This window comes from Alexandromys fortis, unplaced genomic scaffold, assembly GCF_014885135.2.
Source record: "Alexandromys fortis isolate MF-2015 unplaced genomic scaffold, M_Fortis_MF-2015_v1.1 scaffold_60, whole genome shotgun sequence".
Classification (NCBI taxonomy): Eukaryota; Metazoa; Chordata; class Mammalia; order Rodentia; family Cricetidae; genus Alexandromys; species Alexandromys fortis.
Window position 1 is genome coordinate 7,640,444 of NW_026067946.1, and position 20,008 is coordinate 7,660,451.

The 20,008-nt window shown below is 44.9% G+C and overlaps 1 long non-coding RNA gene across 1 annotated transcript in view; it reads right to left on the reverse strand.

Moving 5' to 3' along the window:
- The window catches only part of LOC126506024 (uncharacterized), a 77,012-nt gene that overhangs the window by 30,982 nt on the left and 26,022 nt on the right, over positions 1-20,008 (reverse strand). Inside the window, exon 5 of the long non-coding RNA XR_007593063.1 lies at positions 16,279-16,381. This is a non-coding gene — a long non-coding RNA (uncharacterized lncRNA). The remainder of the gene's footprint in view (positions 1-16,278; positions 16,382-20,008) is intronic.

Sequence of the window (20,008 nt, forward strand, 5' to 3'; positions counted from 1 at the left end):
GGGAGGAGGAGGAGAGGGAGGAGGAGGAGAGGGAGGAGGAGGACTTCAGAATTCAAATTACATTCAAGTATGAAAACCTCTGCCTTGTAGACAGTAAGTTGCTGTGAAGGGGGACTTTCAATTCAAATCTTCAGAGTTGGCGTGACACAGAGACCATAAAGTTGGAGGAGGAAGGATGAGTTCCCACGCCATCCTCCAGTCACCGAGCCTCACTGACTGTCCTTGCTCACCACGGTTCCGCACTGGCCAGGCTGGCCCCAGAGGTAGTTTTAAGATCCTGAAATACATTTCAGGGTTCTTTGTAATTTACCGCTATCTCCTCTCACATACATCCCACTGCAGGTCGACCAGTGGCTATTCCTCACATCAGTCATCCCCACATCCATCCCCACAATAAGCGCCGCCTCTACTCATTGACATCTGTCAGTCTTTCCCAGGGAAGCTCTGGCTCCCACAAAGCCCTTTCCTAGCTCATTCTTTAAATCTGTGACTTGTTTGTTATAACTAGGGACCCATACATCAAAATTCACATTTAATTTGTCTAAGTCCCATCTTAAGAGTTAGATTTTTAATTCGTCTTGCCAACGAGACTATCAGACGCCTCAAATCTTCCCTCAGTTGTTAGCACGGAGCACAAAAGTAGGTGGTTAGACTGTAATAAGTTTTATTAAAATCACTGGCTGATGGGACAGCTTGCCACCAGCCCAGAGGATTGTTCAGTCATTCAGCAATCCTTAGCATGTCTGCAGGGCTGGCACCAGCAACAGAGAGTCAGCAGTGCTATGTAAGAATAAAAATCACAGCAGGGGCTGGGGATATGGCTCAGAGGTTAAGAGCATGTACTGCTCTTTTAGAGAAATGGAGTATAGATCCCAGCGTCCATAACAGATGGCTAACAAACTCTCGTAACTCCAGCTCAGAGGAACCAATGCCTCCTTCTTCTAGCTTCTACAGAAACCTACACTAATGTTGTCATACACACAAACGGGCATACACATATATACATAACTTTAAAAGTAATTGTTTGAAAAGGAACTGAACCAAAAGAATGCGTCATTTGTTTATTAAACCCTGACAGTGTGCCTGGCACTGGGCAAGTTGCTAAGAATATGGTTGCTCTAGTTTAATGTCTATTACTGTGATAAAACAGCAAGGCAAAAAAAACAGCTTCTGGGGGACGGGGTTTATCCCCAGTTGCAATTCCAGGTGACTGCTGATTACTGAGGAAAGCCACTGAAGGAACTCAAGGCAGGAAACTGGATGCAGGAATTGAAGCAGAGCATGGAAGAACACTGCTTACTGGCTCGTTCTCCATGACTCACTCAGCCTGTTATCTTATATCATTCAGGACCACCAGGGGTGGCACTACCCCCCAATGCTCTGATACTTCCCATATCAACCATCTGATGGAGGCATTTTCTCTACGGAAGTTCTGCCCAAATGACTCTAATTTGGGTCAAGTTGTCAAAACACTACATCCTGCAATGGTAATGAGCAAAGACTCACGAAATCTTCACACCCCTCACAGAAACAGATAGCCCTTCTTGGTGATCACAAATATGAACAGAAGATTATAGATTATGCAGACCTTGAAAACACCAACAGGGCCTGACCTTGGTCATAGGATCTTAAGGAAGAGAATAGTTGGGTCGAGACAGTATTCTGGCCTCAGGTTTAATGCCACGTAGACCTTCCGCCCGCCCCGCACCCCCCCCCCCAAGCCCCACTTCCCTACTACAGAAATGGAAGTCACAGGCCTGCCCCACCTTTGAAAGGGCTTGACTCCACTTGGATGGATTATGGAAACTAGGTAATCAACCTGGTTTCTTCTGAATTGATGAAATCCCTTAGAACTGTCCTTGGACTGTCAGGTAATAAAATGGGTTTCATAAGAACCCTGCTAGCCTCACGCCCTGAAGATTAGGACCATAAAACAACTGCAGGAAAAGAGGTAGAATGCTCTACCCATTCTGCAAAGAACCCTGAGTGCTTTGCTAGCTAATTCCAGAGCAAACGTGATAAAACTCTGTCTGTGTGTGTATGTGTGTGTGTGTGTGTATACAAGCAAACATTTGTTATTGTTCTAGTGGATTCTTAATAAAACTTGGTTGTACAGTTCAGCTACTCTCATGTGACTTTCTGTGAGTTACAGCAAAGGGGCATTTTAGGGGCTTCCGAAAGAATGTCTTAGGGAAACCGGACCACCTACCAGAGGACACAGGGTATTGTCTGAATGGCTTCATCTGCAATAGGCAAAAGTGACGAGATAGTTACCTTGAAAATTCAGTGGGTAGAAAAGAATACCATCTGGAGATGGAGATGTGTTTTTACTATTTTTCTTTTCTGTAACTTGCACAGAGTGTGCGCATATGTGTCTCTCGAGAGTGTGTAGGAAGGTACAGAAGAGGTGAGGGGGAGACACCAGAGGCGCCGGCCACTCAGTATAGCTCTACTCAGTCAGAAGGGTTTCATTATGCAAACTTGCACGTTGAAGACATTTCTCTTCCACCTTTAGAACACGAGATTCCAAATTGCATGCTGTCAGACCCAGAAGACTTAAAGAGATAATACTCCTAATCGTATTTAGCGAAACACTTTTGGTGAGTGCTGCGAGCATCTTTACAATAAATGCAATTTCATCTAATAGTCATTTAATAACTAAGCCTTAAAAGCCAAAGATTCCTGTGTGGATTTGTTTGTTTGTTTGTGTGCTTGCTTTAGAAATATTGCTCATCTGGTCTGTCTGCGTGTCCCTCTTCAAATACAACACTTAGAAGACAGTTCACTAAGAATCCGTACTTAGACTTGCTGTCTACGACACGCTTCCTTCTAGTCTTCACCCATCTGACTTCACCTCCTGCCTACCCACCCCATCCTGTGAGGAAGCAATGAGCTTGACTAGCCTCACAGCCAAGAAAATGAAGAGCCCATAGGAGCTTGCCTAAGGCCATAGTCCCAATCATCTGTAAGAGGGTGACTTGAACCCAGGAAGAGAGATTCAGGTCAAGCCTCTTAACTGTCCATCTCACAGGCTGAAGACTTTTATATGGACTGGGATTGTCGTTGAGTAGTTAGGGAAAACATCGTGCATCCCTTGGCTTGCCGTAGCCAAGTCTCAAAGCTCATATTGAGCTTGATGGTTAATGATGGGGGGATTCATGGGTTACCTCACAGCTGACTACTTGCCATCAATACATCAGGAACAGTTCATTTGTACAAGCTAAGTTAGGATACGTAGTGCAAGCGAGGGGGAGAAAACGTCTGAGGAAACTATCTTGAGAAAAAGCAATAAGTTAAAATTGACTCCCTGAGGTAAGACTCTCCTCTGCAATTTGGCCAAGCGCTGGGAGGTGGCTTTCAATTCCCAGCCCTCCCCCGGATGCGAGCTAAAAAGTGCCTCCTTTAGCAGCTCTTGCGGGATAAATTATGACTTCAAAGCTCAGCGACGTCTCCATTCAGAAAACGGGTCGCCAAGAAGAGCTCTAGGGTCTAAAGAAACTATAACGAGCGAAGAAATATGGCAACAAGAAAAATGAATCCTTAGCCTGGGTCCCGCCTCCTCTCATCCACTTCACGCTGTATTAAGGGGAACCTCGTTCTGCCCCGTCACAGAGGGAGGGCACCCGCAAGAACCCACTCCGTCCACATACTGGGTCTGGCCCACGCAGAACGTCACTGGGACAAGGAGGCTCAGACTTTTGTGAAGCCTGGGACCTCTAACAATGTTCCCTAAAGGACTCAATCCCTTTGTGGTGGTTGACCAAGCAGTCAGAGCAACAGCTGGTTCTAGGAGTCTGGGCCCAAATCTCTGTCAGGATACCGGCACTTCCTGTTGAGTAAGTCAATTTATATCTGCCCAAAGTGAAATTTCTGTGAAATAAAGGGTGAGTATAATTTTACATTCCAGTACTGAAACCAATGAGAAAAGCAAGTGTTTACAGACTGAGGAAGAGAGACTGTTTCACAGAGCATGAGCCCCACCAACATCAGTAATATAGATACTGGGGTGGCCTTAAGAGGACAAGAAATGCATGTCACCATGGACACGGAAGGGGTATCCAGGTACAACCCCACTCTCTAGCCACGTGGCTGAGGAATTTATTAAGGAGTGCCATTCCTCTGTAGGACAGAACCTGCTGCCCAGGAGCATGACAAAGGGCGGCTGGAAGCAACCTGCCTTCCGGTGCCATTCCGGGCTGTGTCTCCGTGCGAAGCCCAGCACCACAGCCTGCCTTCAGGTGCCATTCCGGACTGTGTCCCCAAGCCCAGCCCAACACTGCAGCCTGCCGTCAGGTGGCATCCTGGGCTCCAGGCGGAGTCCAGCACTGCAGCTAGCTGGGCCTGGCACACAGGTGAGCTCCAGACCACTTGGCTGCTGCGCCGATGTTTTATCTGACTTTTGCCCTCCTTTCTCTCCAACCCGGCAACAGTCCGAACTTTGCCTCCTACTCTGACCCCAAAGGAAGCAAACTTGGCGTGTGGTGGGCTGAGGAACAAACAGAGCGAGGGTAGAGCAGCTATGGCTGTGGCTTCTTGTGAGTCCTAACTGCTGGTGTCACTCAGTGTTAGTTCCAGAGCAAGCTTTGTGGCAGGCTTCCTAGGTGATACCGGCATTGGCTCTGTGAGGGAAGTACTGTGTTCCTACTTTGCAGAGGAGAGAGATAAGATAATAAGTTATAAAGTAGGTGAGACTTACTGGAGGGCCAGCACTAGGCAGTGTAAGCTGGAACCAGGCCCTTCAGGCAGATCTAGTACCCACAGTGCTCTCAGTGGCCACAACAGTAGAAAGTCATCTGACGCGGTCTCCATACCACACAGCCACTAGGGGAAGGGAAACTCCATCCTCTGGGACAGAATAAGGAAGAGGACACGATCAGTGCTCCAACCCTTCTTGGTGTCTAGATTGAGGCATAAACCATAGGGAACAGACCCAACCCTGGGAACAGTCTGGAGAGAAGGGTAGAAAGAGTTAGCTGGAAACCTCGAGTCGGGGAAGGGCTGGATGCCTGAATACATCTAGAGAAATTCAAAGGGGAAACTATAGTAAGTTCTTTCGCCTTTGTTAATAGATACAGTGTCAGAATACAAATAACTAGCCGGGCTGGGGAGATGGCTCAGGGGGTAAAGGAACTTGCTGCCAAGACCGATGACCTGAGTTTAATCTCTGAGATGCACACAGTAGAAGGAGAGAATGGACTCACGCATGACGTCATCTGATCTCCATACGCACATTCTGTGGCATGGACATACACATACACACACTGGTTTGTTTTTGTTTTTAGTTGGTTTATTTTGTGTGTGTGTGTAGATAGACAGATAATAGATAGATAGATAGATAGATAGATAGATACATGTATATTTATATACATATGTAACAGATAGATAGGTGCATATATATCTATATACATATGTAACAGACATACTACTAGGAAAAAATAAACTAAAGAAAGGAAAAGGCACAAGACCATATCTTTTCCTATAGTGCAAAGATAAAACATTGGCTATCAGATTGCTAAGGATCTTGCTAGATTTCTATCTGGCTATCACAAGAGCTACGGCCTCACCCGTCTTTGGCCTTCAGTTATAGGTTGATTCAGCAACTATCCTAACTAATGTCTTATTAATCAATCCCCTGGCTCCTGCCTACTGTGAATTGTTCTGACAACTGGATGGACACAGCATATACAGAAGCCAAGGTACTGGGAAAATGCCTCACTGCCCCTGCCAGCACCACCACTGAGTTTTAAAAGGTGTTTAGACTGACATTTCAAAAAGAATACAGGAAATGAAGATACCATGAACCTTCACAATGCCCCGCGTGAGTTTTGGCGCCATTAAACTGTGGCCAGACCAGATCTTGACCATGTGGCCTTGGAGAAGATAACACTTTGAGGGGGAGCTCAAATCAGAGCCTGCAGATAGCAGACAAGCTTGAAGATTTATCCCACCCCTCTCCTTGCCTCTAGAGTTCAGCCAATAATATAGGCTTGGTTACAAAATTCTAAGGTTCCGTTTTCAGAATGTTATCTCCTAGTGAGTGAGGCTGCCATCCGTGGCTCTAACTGGTAAGCATGAACAGTGTGGAGGGGTCGAGTATCACCAGGCCATCCTGTATCAACCTTCATCTTTCCGTCATTATTGAGAACTCTGGAGTCTCTCTGAGTGTGCTGTGATTAAATTTTAATGGACGCCAGAAATGAAAATGGCAGCCACTGTGTGGAAGAGGGAGTCCTGGGGAGCCAGTCCACACGTTACTCGCCTAGAAGATGCCAAAGGGAGGAGGCTCATAACCTTCGCAATGGCATGCTCTTTATTTAATACGCTCAGTGATTTCATGAGTCTGCCAATATAAATCTTTAAGAAAAAAAAAAACATAAAAATGTGAGCAAAGTCAGCAGGGGTCCAAGTACTGATGTTATTTTCCCCACCGCTGGAAAATGATTTTTCCCCACCACACCGGAGCACGTGTCCTTATTAATATGTATGAAATGAGAGCGATAAGCATTGCGAGATTTACACTACACTACGTCCAACTTCATTAGTGAGAAAGGAAGTCCATTCTCAGGGAGGAGTCAACATTCACCAGTCCCTACATACCTGTTCAATTAATATCATAAATCCATCATACGCACAAGACTTTAGAAGTGTTCACCTCATTTTCTCTATCTATTATGGCTATTAACCAAACGTCTCTGTACCTACAGAGTGTTAAGGTGCCACGATCTCAATTTACATATTTATTTAAAGACAGGATCTTACGTATCCCAAATTGGCCTCGACCTTGTTCAGTAGCCAAGGAAGACTTTGAAATTGGGATTCTCCTGCCTCTATTTTCAGAGTGCGTGATACATTTGCACAGCTGTAACACCACTCCCTGTTTATATAGCCTGGGGATCAAACCAGGGCTTCATGCTTGCTGGGCAAGCACTCTACCATCTGAGCTACATCCCCAGTTAACCCTGCCACGATCTTTATGCGGCAGATGCAGTTTAATTATGTACCTACTGTCCAGCTTGGTGCCATTCGGTCAACATTAAGTAAGAGTCAAAGGATGGGGATGAAAAGACTGGAAGCGGGGAGCAACAAACCAGAGCCCTGACAGGGATCAGACTTTAGTTTCCCTTCATTAGAATGGAGCAGAACTGAGCAAGCAGGTCTCGCAAAAACCGCAACTTTTGCGTGACCATCAGCAAGCACCCCCCCAAAAGTCCTTCTACTGGCTCAGCAAACTCCCAAAGCCCCTCTGCTAGCTCAACAGATGCCCCCCCAAGACTTCTACAAGCTAAAAATAGCTTCCCCTACCCTGCACCGGAAAATTCCTAACCACTAGGCTTCCCACCAGTTAGCTCTCACTAATCGGACTAAATTTTTCTCCACCAATCACCCCCAGATTAATCCCTTCTCTCTGGGATTCCCCTAACTCCACTTAAAAGGAGCTTGTGAGCTTCTTTGGGGTCACCAAGGGTCACCCCAATGTTGGAATTAATAAAACACTCCTGTTATTGCAGATGTGGCTGTTGGTCTTCTTTAGGGGTTTTTCTCGGACCCTAACAGGAAAAGGGTATGCTAGGTTCAGAACAAGCTTGTGTAAGACAGAGCCTGCATTTCCAGTAGCATTCAGTTAAATAAATATCACATGGAGGATATAAAGGAAGACGAAATAGGGAGAGGTTCTGGAAAAACATAAACAATCAAAAAGGACTCAGGTCATCACAGTGCAGAGCAGAAGCACCAAAGGAAGATGGCCTAAAGTTTCAAATGGAATTAATGTTCGAGCAAACATCTACAGACAAAAAGCGCCCCCCCCCCGAAGATTCTAGAATCTAGTAAGAGTTAATGGAGTATGTTTGTTAGCCATGGAAGGAAATGACAGCATTTTAGGAGGAGGTGAGGGGGGCAAAGTTCAAATGGTCTTGGTGTTTTTTGAGAATCATGAAGGAGAACGTGATTTGTATGAGGACATGATGAAAGGTGAGCCGGAATACAATTTTTTAAAATAGCAACAACAACGAGAACACACAAAACCACTTGGTCCCTGGTTAATAAACCAGAAGAAGAAAGTATCCTTCCAAGAACTATTCATAAAACCCTGGGAATGCATCAGGCCACAAGGCAGGCTCATACACAGGCAAGTACAATAGGAGAAATACCTTGAAAATCACTCGGCATTGTTCTCTGACTTGTTTACATGGCAAAACCAAAACAGAGCCAGGTGTCTCTGCATTATGATGGATTGCCTCCCCTTTCGAATAGTGAAAGTTCTGCAGGTGGGCGGTGGTGGTTGCACAATGGTGTGAATGTACTAAATGCCATTGAACTGTATGCTTGACATGATTATAATGATACAGTCCAATTGTGCATATTTTACGACAATCAAAAACATAATTTCTTCAACATTCTAGAGACAGAAGCTGTAAGATGGAGAGCCAGCCCAAGCTACAAAGGGGGACTTGGTCTCAAAGCAAACAAGGGTCTGGAATGTAGCTGAACCCCAAAGTGCTTCTCAAGCATGTGCAAGGCTCTGAGTTTGATCCTCAAAACTACAAAATATTCTAAAGTTTTTCCTGAATGCCTGAAATGCATAGAATTTACCACAGGGAATTTTTGTAATTGTTACCAGGTTCACTGAGTTTATTTTTTCTTTTTTGCTTGCGTGCATGTGCGTGTGTGCATGTAATGTGCTTGTGTGTGTATGGTGAATGCATTCACGTATGTACAGGTAGATACACAGAATGCTTTACCCACAAAGAGGATATGTGTGATGTATACGTTCATGTATGTACAGCTACACAGGCTGATATGCCCACAAAGAAAGTATGTGTAGTGTATGTATTCATGTATATCCAGATACACAGGCGCATATACCCACAAAGGGGCCAGAGGAGAACTTCGTACATCCTTGTTTACCATGCTCCTCCTTATTGCCTTGAGACTGGATCTCTCACTGAACTTGGAGCTACACCAGGAGCCAGCAAATCCCAGTCATCCTCCTGTCTCCACCTTCCGTAGTGCAAGGGTTATAAGTGTACATGGCCCGCACAATGTCAGGAGTGCTGAGGATTTGAACTTGGGTCTTCATGTTTACACAGCAAGCCCTCTTACCCAGCGAGGTCTGTTTCTTATCAAAATATAAATACATGCATGCCTTAAACATGCATACAGTATATTTTGTATGTAAGCGCAAGTGCACAGATTCAGCACCTCCATCAAATTGCTGCCACAAGGGCTGTGTGGTGGTGGTGCACACCTTTAATCCCAGTACTTGGGAGGCATCGGCAGGCTAATCTCTGTGAGTTTGAGGCCAGCCTGGTTTACAGAGTGAGTTCCAGGACAATGAGGGCTGCTACACAGAGAAATTCTATCTTGAAAAACAAACAAGCAAAAAAAAAAAAAAAAAAATGGTGCCACGCCCAGGAACACCTTCCCAGGAACTGAGTCTCCTAAAAGCTAACTGTGTTTCTGGTTTCCACCATTTTATATGGGGATGATGTGTGCCTATCATGTTTTCTCAATTTTATGCAGTGGTCTCTGCCCCACATTGACAAACTCACTTAGGTTTTATTGTTGTTTTATTGCATAACGAACTCCCACAAACTTGCTGGCCTAAAGGAGGACTGCCTTATGATCTCCAGTTCCCATGCATCAGCATCTCAGGTGCTGGTTAACTGGGCCCTCTGCAAAGGGTCATTCCCGACCGATGTCGAGGCGTAGGCTGAGCTGTGAGCTCCTTTGAGGCAGTCCCTCCCTCACGCTCCCTGTGTGTTGGCAGGAATCATTCCCTTGCAGCTGTGCTACCAGGGTCTCTGTGCTTGCCAGCTGTCCTTCAGTGCCTCTCAAGGACACCTTCTGTCTTTGCCACTCACAGCCCCCTGCCCCAAGACAGCAGCTGAACTCTTCAAGGCCAGGTGAAGGGGGCTGATGATGCCCGTTCCTCAAATCTTGCCTAATTAGCTCAGGCTCACGCAGAGCCGGTTCCCTTCTGATTAGCTCAAATCAACTGAGTTTGGACTTTAATCTCATCTCTAAATTCTCTTTGCCATATAACACAACATTTCATGGCATTCACGGTTCCTCCTACACTCAAGAGAATTATGCCCGGCCCACGGACCGAGGAGCAGGATTCTCAGATCATCTAGAATTCTGCCCTCCTCGCTTGCTTCTCATGCATTTCAGCTGACCACGGATGCAACAAAATTGTTATTTTCCTATTCGAGACATTTGCTACAGAAAATTTAGAAAATTAAGACAGGCAATGGTGGCACACACCTTTAACACCAGCACTCAGGAGGCAGAGGCAGGCAGATTTCTGAGTTTGAGGCCAGCGTGGTTTATAAAGTGAGTTCTAGGACAGCCAACGCTACACAGAGAAACCCTGTCTTGAAAACAAACAAACAAACAAAAACTAGTAGATCATTAACTGAGTTGGAGTTTAGTTCTTCACTGGGTCCTTGGCTAGCAATTTTCAACTTTTGGTACTTTTATTCATATAACATCCTAGCACATGTATGTACACTATTTCAGCCTGCTAAATTAAAGCATGCAGATAGCATGTGTTCTAGTTTGATCTTTATGGACAAACGCCGTGACCAAAGTCAGAGAGGGAAGAAAGGATTTATTTGGCTTAAACTTTCATGTCACAGGACATCATTGAAGGAAGTCAGGGCAGGATCTCAGGCAGGATCTTGAGGCAGAAACTATTGAGGGTCACTGCTTGATGGCTCAGTCATTCATGGGTTTATGCATAGCTGGCCTTTATTATACTTCCCAGGACAACCTGCCTAGGGATGGAGCCACCCACAGTGGACTGAACCCACCTATATCAAATAATAGTGAGACCCACAGATTAAGTCCATGGGTCAATCTGACTTAGGCAATTCCTCAGTTAAAACTTCTCTCAGATGTCTCTAGGCTGTTGACAGCCAAGGCTATCAGAACAACAATCAGCAGAGGATCCTTCTTTCTGTGCAGTGAACATGGAGACACGGATCAAGGAGGACACCCTTCAGCTTCCAAGCCTATCCAAGTCTGCTTCGTTAAAATGCAGGAGGCATAACTAACTAACAACCAGGGGCTCAGAATTCAGTTTTCACAAATAATTGTTTTCTCTATTTTTAAATCAGCAATAATAATTAAGGCTTTCAATAAAAAAAAAAAATCTTCCCTTCTAAGAGCGTATGGTGGTATTGCTTTTCCCTGCCTTAAAGTAGCATGGCCTATGTGACTCCTATTCTTCATAAAATAGGAACTGCTGATATGTGACATTCTAGGCTCATAACAATGAGTTTTCAATCTGAAATATTACCTCTGCCCAGCTGTGAAACTACAGGTACTACTTTCCTCTGCCAGTCAGGTTCCTGGGAGGTCCCCTTCACGTTGACAATAAAATTATTGCTCTGTTCAACCACTGAGTTGTTTTTTTAAAATACATACATACAAATTAAAGAAGTAAATAGATAGATGATAGATAGATAGATAGATAGACAGACAGACAGACAGACAGACAGATAGATGATAGATAGATAGATAGATAGATAGATAGATAGATAGATAGATTTTGTATACGTGTGTGTGGTGTGTATGACATGCCACAGTTTGTACAGAGACAAGAAGACATCTTTTAGGAATAGGGTCTCTACTTCTACCATGTGGATTCTGGGATCAGAACTCAAGTCACCAGGCTTGGAGCCAGGCACCCTTGCCCCATGAGCCATCTCCCCAGTCCCGGAGCGTTTCTTACGGTAGCAAAACCTAGCCTACTCTGTCTAACGCAAAACAAACGTTTGGGAGTGTGACGGCTAATCTTGTTTGTTAATTTCATGAGATTTATAATCATCATGGGAACAAGCAGATGTCCCTCCCATCCATCTCTGGCCAAGTCTGTAAGGGACTATCTAGATAGGGTTAGCTGAGGTGGGAAGACTGACTCTAAATATAAACACTATAATCCCATGAGCAGAAGCCATGGGCTGAATCAAAGGGAGAAAGTGAGCTGAGCACAGGCATTTATTACTGCTCTTTGCTTTCTGGCTCTGGCTGCAGTGTGAACAGCGCCTGCTCCTGTAATAGCTTCCATCTGAGCTCCGTATCTTTGTTTCTACGACCAAAGTGACTTAGTGAAGAGAGGCTTTGTCTGAGCTCCACAGTTTCAGGTAACAGTTCATCGCTGATGGGAAGCTACAGCAGCAGGGAACAGAGGCAGCAGGTCGTAATCCACCCGCAAACCTGAACACACACGCGTGTCTGTGTCAATTGTCCTCCCCACTTTATACTGTCCTGGAACTGCTGCTCAAGGAATGGTTCTGCCCACAATTCATAGGGGTCTTCTTGTAACTGATTAGCTTAATCAAGACAATTCCTCATAGACATTCTCAGAAGCTAGACTTAGTCTATATAATCCCTCGTAGGTGTGCCCAGAGGCCTGAAATTGAAGCATTATACTGATGATGACCTCAATTCTGCCTCGGTGATACACCCTGAAACTGTGAGCTCGAATAAATGCTTCTTCCTTCCTTAAGTTGCTTCTGCCATAGCAATAAGACAAGTCTGTGATACAGAGAAGAATCTGTCACTGATCGGAATCCTAATACGATCTTTTAATAAGAGTATGGGTAGAGGAAACATGGGAAGTCTTAGTGGCTGTAGAAGCCTGTCCTTGGAGAACGTCTTCCTTCTGCGTGACTTAGTGGCAAAGATTGGAAGCTGCAGAACATCGCAACTAGATACCAGTTAGAGTGTAGAGCCCTCTACGGACCTTAAAACTTGAAATTGATCCTTTGTTAATTCCTCTGCTTAGTTAGAAGCAGACATGGGAACTATCCAAATGTTTTTTAAGTTGTTAAAGCCTGAAACTAATAGAATTTCTGTTTTTAAAAAGTTATTAGTGCGTATTCATTGTACAAAATAGCTAATTTCATCATAACATTTATAAACTCATATATTGTACTTTGATCATATTCCCAGACTCTCATAATTCTCCCTTGAACCCCTAAAATTCTCTTTTGAAAGTAGGGCACCATAAAGGACTGCTTTTAATATATATGAATGGGCCTTTATGAGCCCTACATAATCATGTCTAATATGGATTTTCCACGGGTAGAGCCTTCTGACTCAGTCCCGGGAGTAGTTAGTTCTCGTGAGTCTAAGGCATGTATGACTCATTCGTTGTTGTTAATACAGAACAGATTAAGAAACAAAACCACGAACCATCAATCCAGCCTATGGTAGCAGGTGATCAGAAAAAGAATCAATAATTTTAGAAATCCTAAACCTAGTTTCTTTGGGGGCACAGCTATGGTGTTTGAGTTGACATGACTTTCCTAGCATTCATTCATCATTCATTGCTGTAACTGGCTTGTTTTTTGTTTTTGTTTGTGGGTTTTTTTTTGGTAGCCATATCTCCAAGGAGCCAACATGCTTTGAAGAAGATGGGATGTATTTCTTTCTTTTCCATTTGTTTACACATGTGCCTCAGCACCTATAAAGGGGTAGAGGACTTCACCAGTGATTCTGTTGGTATCTCCTTCCCCCATGTGGGCTCCAGAGATCAAACTGAGGCCATCAGTCTTGGTAGCAAGTGTCTTTACCCACTGAGTCATCTTGGAAGCCTGACAAATGTGCTTTCAATGTTCGCCTAAAACAGTATTTCTTAGATTTCGATTCCTTATACCTGACATGATTCAGGACACACATTAATACAGTGACTAGAAACCCAGTTACTGAAAATTCAGATGGAGCATAAAAACCACAGAATAGTTGCCTATTTCAGTGCTGGTTGGGCTGGCTAGTGTTATGTCAACTTGACACAAGCTACAATTATTTGAAAGGAGGGAATCTTGATTGATAAAATGCCTCTATAAGATCCAGCTGTAGGGCACTTCTTAGTTAGGGATTGATGGGGGAGGGACTAGACCATTGTGGGTGGGGCCATCCCTGGGCTCGTAGTCCTGAGATCTGTCTGAAAGTAGGTTTAGCAAGCCAGGAAGCAGCCCACCTCTACACCCTTTGTATCAGCTCCTGCTTCCAGGTTCCTGTCCTGTTTGAGTTCCTTCTCTCACTGCTTTTGATGATCGTCTTAGTTGGGGGTTTTTATTGCTTTGAAGAGACACCATGACCACGGGAACTCGTATAAAGGAAAACATTTAGCTGGGGTGGCTTCCTTGCATTTCAGATGTTCTGTTCATTATCATCCTGGTGCAGCTTGGCAGCTTGCAGGCAGACATGGTACTGACTGGAACAGTAGCCAAGTGTCCTACATCTTGACTTGCAGACAAGAGGGAGTGGTTTGTTTTACTGGGCATGGTTTAAACATATAAGAGATCTCAAAGTCCGCCTTCACAGTGGCACACTCCCTCCAATGAGGCCATACCACTTCCTTTGGGAGCCATTTTCTTTCAAATCACAATGACTGACTATTATTTGGGATTGGGAGTGAAATAAACCCTTTCCTCTCCAAGTTGCTTTTGGTCACGGAATTTTATCACAGCAATGGCAGCCCTAACGAGGACATTGGCCATGAGGCTACATGCCCTAAAATTACAGATGGCATTGAATTGTTTGCAGTTCCTAGGCACAGCATACTGGGCAGAATAGCAAATCATAAATAATCTCTTTAGAAGTTAAGAAATAGTCATCTGATGAAGAAAGAATTGGAAGGAAGGAAGGAAGGAAGGAAGGAAGGAAGGAAGGAAGGAAGGAAGGAAGAGAAAGAAGCAGAAGAGAAGAAGTAAGGAAAGATGAAAAGAAAAAAGGAGGAAGGAAGGAAAGGTAATAGAGCTCAAGGGAAAAAAAGGTTTGACTAAGAAATGTGGCAAACGCTACATGTTGCTTAATATTTGTCCAGCAGTTCCCATGTTGATGGATGAGGAAAATAGAATTGCCAAAAGAGGCGACATCCCGGTGCCTGGAGTGATAAGATCACAGGTCAAACCCCAGCGTCTGACTCCTGTGTGGGCAGCACAGTCCAGTGCTACTGTTGTCTTTTGGGTCCTCTGAGGCTCTGCAGTGGTACTCTCAACTGATACGAGGCATCCCTTGGGCGTGTTCTGTTTGCAGCATCTGCTACAGCTCAGCAGCAATATTTCGGATTCATTTGGACATTCCTGGCCTAGCTAATAGACAGACATTGTTTATGAACGAATTATTCTAAGGCCTTAGGTCCCCAGGTGGGGCTCATCTGCCAGTGACCTGCCCAGACTCCACACGCTCACCTGCTGAAGTTGACGGGATCCTAAATTACTTTTCTAGAAAACGGATGCTCCGTTTCTTCCTCAGTTTTCTCCCTAGAAAAAGACCTCACTGTAGAACAAAAAGCCACCTACTTGGAAGAGGATTTCTTTTCGTTCAAGAAATATAGCAATGTTAATAAGCCTAACCCGGAGTAAAAGTGAGCAGACGGGTAGACATAACACCCTGAAAACTCTGGTCCTTGAGCTACCGATGCCTGTTGCTGCCGTGAAGAAGGCACCGAGGGAGGCGAGGCTGCATTTGGCTCCTGACTTACCACCGTGGCGGTTTGAGGGTACGATGGGAAACATCCCAAATCCTGAGAAGATGCTCTTTCCAGATCCTCATTTCCCCCTTTCTCTACAGTTCCTATGTTTTCCCCCTTCCCACCCTGCCCCCTCCAGCACCAGATCAGATGGCTCTCACCCCAGAGGGCCACACCGCAGAGTGGGAAACAGGGCAAGCCACAGCTTTTGTGTCTTTGTTTCATAAAAGCCTACCCCTTGGGGGAAAGAGAGATTCTCTATTCACACCCTGAAGAAACAGGATGAAGAAGGCTCCCCCAAACTTCCCAAGTACTCTGGGTTTAGAGACGAGGGGAAGAGGCGGAGGCCTGGAGCCAGTCCCAGGAGCAGAGGGGGGCAGCGCCCCACATTAAGCAACCCACTAGGAAGGCTGCCAGCCTGGAGAGAGATGGCCACATTGTGTGCATTGACAGAAATATAAGCAGCTTCACAAAGATCCCGGGGCTCCCAGCATGACATGGGAACAGCAGAAGACCATTAAAACTAAGGACAGAAATGACAAGCTCTCAGCCTATCCCATCTTCGGAAAAGACAGAGAAGCCAGTGTCTCTGGGCCCCCAGCACTCTGCTCTGTGGAAGATGGCCAGAACTGGGGCAGAGCCCCAGGGAAGAAGTCAGACTATCCCAAGACAAACTAAAATTCCATTGTTTTATATGTTGACTTGTTTTTCCAGGGACCCAGTCTAGTAGGCAAATTATAGTAAGTGCTAGAGTTCAGCCGAAGAAAGCCAGAGGGCGAATCGCCACTTACAGACCCAAGTCCAGCGTGTAGAATTCCAGGCAGCTGCAGGAGGTGCAGGTGATCGGATTGGAGGAGTTTAGGGTCTTCCAGACGCAGAACAGAGACCGTGGATCTGAGAACAAACAAAACACAAAGAGGTCTCATGAGGTCCTGTACTACAGACAGGACTATCTGCTGTAGATCTCCATGAATCTTATGCAAAACGGGTATTTGTGTGGTGGTACCCCCAACAGTACGAACATAAGGGTGTGTGTGGAACAGCACGAGCAAGGACTCAGTGCTGAGCATGCGTGTACTAACTCAGAGTAAACGGCAATGAGGGGATAATGAATGACTAGAAATGAGCAGGTCACACTTAGGGGGTCCTGAGATCCTGACTCAGAAGTCTGAGCTGGCTACCATAAGTAACAGGGCACCCACAGAGAGTCTCACAATAGGCCGCGAAATGACGTTTCCCGCTCATAGTCTAAGGTTACCCGTAGGTGGCATGTTGTGTTATGACTGGCAGGGAGCCTGGGAGTAAGAAGAATAAACGGGAGGCCATTTCAGTGACGTAGGGAATGATGGGATGACGGTTTAGCTGTGAATGGAAAAGAAAAGTACAAATAGTGGGCCCGAACGCTCTGAAGAGTGGAACTGGCGTGGCCAGTTGGAGCTACCAGTTCCTCATTCTGTTTGGGGAATCTCTCAATCAGCCGATCTCTTCCAAAAGGGGATAGTTTGCTCATTCCAACGCCTGCCGCTTGTCACACATCAGGCGATGTAGTTCAGGTTGCTGTTTTAAACTATTGTTCACCTTAGCCTTGGCTGGGTTGGGAAAGACTCAGAGAAGTAAAAACAAATCTTTCACCGTTACAATGTTTTCTTATAATATTCTTCACGACTGCTGGCTCATGTCTTCTGACACTTGACGTGTGGTGACATGAAGCATGTGGGGGCACAATGGGGACAAAGGCTTCTAACTGTAGGAACAAAGTGTAAGAGCCTGAATCTACTAGTCCTGGGGAAGAAAGAAAGAACTGACAACAGAGCCAGCAAGGTTTGTGCAGAAACTACCCCTGGAATATAAAATATATTTAGGACCTGATCCTGCAAGCTGTCCTCTGACCTCCACTGTGGCAGATGCACACACATGCCAACACACATACACACGCGCACACGCGCAACACACACACACGCGCACACGACTGTAAAACGTCTGCAGTATATTTATTATAAAAATGCTAACCACCACAATAATAATAAAAGCAAAACATTCAAGGAGTTACTTCAGTAGCATGCAAAGGTTTTCAGTTGAAAGTTTGAGGTTCAAATCTTGACTTGAATGCTTACTAATGATGTAGTCTTTGGCAAGATACTAAACAGATTAGTCCCGAGGACTCCGGTGAAAATTAGGCGCAGGAAAACCTCTTGGCAGACGAAGTACCTGAAAGGCCGGAGGACTGGTTTCTGACCTCCACTGACCGCCTCGACTGACCACCCGTGTTCAGTAGCAATCAACACCGCTGTCTATAGTGGCTCTGTTGCTTGACATCCCTGCGCTTTCATTTCCTCTTTGTACACTGAAAGAAATGAGAGTGACTGCCTCATGGGGGCTATTTTAAGGATTTAATTGGTAGAGAGCAGGTAGCATTTAGTATAGTGGTTGGTGCATTTTAAACAGGCTGCACGGGCTTACTGTGATTACAGTGTTATTAATAATCTAAATCTCTCAACTTTGAGGGCAGAGACCAGCAAACTTGACCCACCGACTAATCACACCCCACAGTCAGCTTCTGTAGAACCTGAGAGCAAGGCCCTACTCTGCATTTTTAAATGGTTGGGACACAATCGAAGGAGTACTCACGCATGACACATGACCATTTGGTAAAAATGCCAAGTTTATTGTCCGTGATAAGGGTCTATTAGTGCTCACATAGTTTTGCTCATTTACACACACATCCACACACATATGTGTCCATGCCTGATGTGATGAGTCACAGAACTCAGAGGTAGCAACAAAAGCAGGTGCATAAAGCCCCCAAATATTTCCCATCTAGTCCTTTGAGGAGGGGGTCTTGTGACCCCAGTACAAAAGGTTTTCAGCAGCCCCATGACTTGCTCCACCATCATTTCCACAGGCGAGAAGAAAATCAAAATGATTTTTAAAAGTCTTGAACACGAGTGCACTTCAGGCTCTTGAAAGGGAAGGATTCTGGGTCTTCCCAAGTATTTGGGAATAGCTTTCAAAACACTGTCACCTTTTTTTGTGTGTGGGGGTGATGACAACGTACCTAACATCAGCTCTCATTCTAATGCACAGAGATAGGGGCACAGAGCGCTGTGCGGGTGCCAACCCAAACACACGCCCGCCCGCAAAGGCTGTCTCGAGTGGGGCTGCACGAAAACACAGCCAGAGAGGGAAGTGTATTTTCTATGGACGGGTGCCAAGCAGATCTTGGCTGTCATATCTTGTCAAGATACATAAACGCCAAGTAAAAAGTTCAGTCAATCATTGAGATTCTTTATCTATTTGATGACAAAACCCTAGCTATTCGGAAACACCTGGCTAATCGACTATTTCTTTGCTTTTTATCTGGATTTGGTGTTCCGTCTGTTTTGGTTCATGAAAGCAGCCAGATATTAACTACTAATATGAAAAAGAAAAAAAATCCTTTAGGCTCTCCTAGACAAACTTTCTGGTTCTGCTCCTTTCTTTTTAGTGTGTGAGTTTTCCCCGTCTTGTCACCTCTCACCGCCCTTCCTCGCCTCCTTCCCCTTAACTTGATTTTGGCCTCGACTATTTCTTCCACCATAACCTTTCCTGTCCGAACTTTCCAAGAGTATCATCATCTCCTCAATCCCATCAAGAAGAAAATGGTTTGTTTTCTAATATTTGAAACTCTCAACTAAAATCCAGCGTTCAGCCCTCCAGTGGCAAGAACCACTGCTTCCATCCTAGGGGGCAGTTTCATGTAAAGTTCTGTGTCAGAATTGCAGGGAAAGGTCACAGAGAAACAGCTTTTGGTACATCTATCCATGATTTTCCTATTGCTTTCAACTGAGTTTTAACAGGCGGCTCAGTGTTAGAATTGCATATAAAGTCCCTATGACAGAACACAGGTGTCTCTGAAGCACTTCTTCTGTGACTCGGGCTCTTTCTGTAGCTATGGTTATGGTCCACACTGGTCCACAGGCTTCTGTCGTAGTAACATAATCCTTGCCAAGACAAACGTAGGCCTCTCTCCCTGCTCCCCTAAATTTTTGATGGATGCTTTGCCTTTATGAAGTCTTGCTGGGCACTCAGCGGTTAGCGCATGGGGCTCTTGTCAAAATCTCTTTTGCAAATTCCCAGGGAGCGGCTTTCCTTTCCAAACATCGCTGTGAGGTTAGCTGGAGACACAGATCCTATAAACAGGAACAGCAGCTGCAAAACTGTGAATTTTATTGTCTGTAGCTCTAAGTAGCTGACTGCATATTTCTTTTTTAAAGGAAGAGCTTCTGAAAGAGAAGGGAGATTCTCTAGTTTTTAAGTAATTGCTGGGTGCTAGGTGGAGAACAGTGAGCTGTGTATTGTACAGATCTCTTGCTCTTTTACTTAAAGATCACTATCAAATATCATTTTCTGGAAAGGCATTGTATTTGATGTGGAAAAATACTTGGGTTCTAGATTGATCAGAGTTCATTCAGTACCTGCTAGATCTTAAAAATAGTAAATAGAAAAAAGTCTCAGAAAAGCCTAAGATGCGATGAGGAAATA